Source organism: Mastomys coucha, unplaced genomic scaffold (genome assembly GCF_008632895.1).
Source record: "Mastomys coucha isolate ucsf_1 unplaced genomic scaffold, UCSF_Mcou_1 pScaffold19, whole genome shotgun sequence".
NCBI classification, from domain to species: Eukaryota; Metazoa; Chordata; class Mammalia; order Rodentia; family Muridae; genus Mastomys; species Mastomys coucha.
The window spans coordinates 20,520,010-20,521,699 of NW_022196901.1; positions in this window are offsets into that span (position 1 = coordinate 20,520,010).

Consider the following 1,690-nt stretch of genomic DNA (forward strand, 5'->3'; position numbering starts at 1 on the left):
GAGTCAAATCAACCCTTCCCTTCCCTTATTGGACTGTGACCTGGGATGTGTGAGTCAAATCAACCCTTTCCTTCCCTTATTGGACTGTGACCTGGGAGGTGTGAGTCAAATCAACCCTTCCCTTCCCTTATTGGACTGTGACCTGGGAGGTGTGAGTCAAATCAACTCCCCAACTTGGTTTTGGTCATGATGCTTCATCTCGGCAATAGTAAAGCCTAACTAACTTGAATACTACGTTTATTCTGTCAGGTATTTTTATCACACTAAGGAGACAAGTAACAACTAACATTTAGCCCATCGCATGTAGGACCTGTTGACCACTTGGGGCTATAAACAGGACTGGAAACTCCCTTCTGTCCTTCAGTATCCTGGCCTGTATGTGGAGAGACACAGGTCTACGGAAGAGCTGTCACATGTTAATGCATTCAGGGTCAGGCATTGTGGATGCATTCTGCTCAGAAAAGGTTGAAAGCCCTCTGAGGTACACGCACAGCATCCTGGCCCACATCTGTCCCAGTACTCCCCTCCCTCACAATGACTGCCACACCTTGAAACTGCTCTGTAATTTGAAGGGATGCTGTAGCAACTGCATTTGTTCTAACTGGGCTCAACCTCTGCACCGAATCCATCAGACTGCCAATGGCTGAGTGACCCAGGCAGGGCTTCTAAGCACTGTAAGGTTACCACTCTGTTACCTCCCCTGTCCCCTCAGCCATCAGACTTCCGTCCCCTCAGCCATTGGACTTCTGGCAGTCTCTGCTTGGCAGCTAACACCTGGGGAGCTGGGACAGCTGCAGACTGTCAGTTAGTCTTTGAAAATGCCTCCTGAGCACGCCTACCTCCTGAGTATGCCCACCGCCTGAAGATCTTCCGAACCTGGGGACCTTGGCACCTGAACCTTTTTTGCAGTGTGCAAATATCATGTAATCTAGAGATTTGGTTTCAGTTTCTCCTGTGACTATAAAAACCCTGGCTTATTCTAAGTAAAGTGAAGCCTTGATTGGGACACAACTTGGCTTCGTGATTTCTCTTTGCATTTCAAACCCTCTATTTCAGGTCCTTTGTTCCCTCCTGGCTGAGAGAACCCAGTTCATGAAACTGCAGGCAATTTCACCACTCTGTCTTTGTATGTGGGGAATATGAACCTATTCAGGAATGGAGTGGTGAAAGTGGCCTTGTGCCTGGAAAAGAAGAGAAACATAGGGCATACCATACCCATGGAGGCCTAACAACCATTTTCCTGATGTTGTTTTTATTCCTTTTTATTGCTTAGATAGATGATTAGACCCTTGGTCCATGCCAGGGTCTTTATAAGAGTCCCTCTTGGGGTGAGTTTCTGAGACTCGAGCAGCCAGCCTGGAGGCACAGGCCCCACAACTCCCAGGGGAGCCTCAGAGCGGCAGGGACACGATCCTCTCAGCTACCGGATGACAGAGGAGGATCAGCATCCTTCTCTGCCTCTTCCCTGCAAGTGGAGGGCCTACCTCCAGAGAGAGCCTTAAGCCAGAGACCCGGGCTAGAGCCACCATTTCCTCTCTGGTGAGTTTCTAAGACCAGAGCAGCCAGCTTGGAGGAACAGGCCCCACAAGTCGCAGGGGATGTGCAGGGCGGCAGGGACAGGGCAAGCTCTAGCCAGAGACACTAAGAACATCTAACACCAAAAAGCAAAAGATGGCAAAAGGCAAACGCA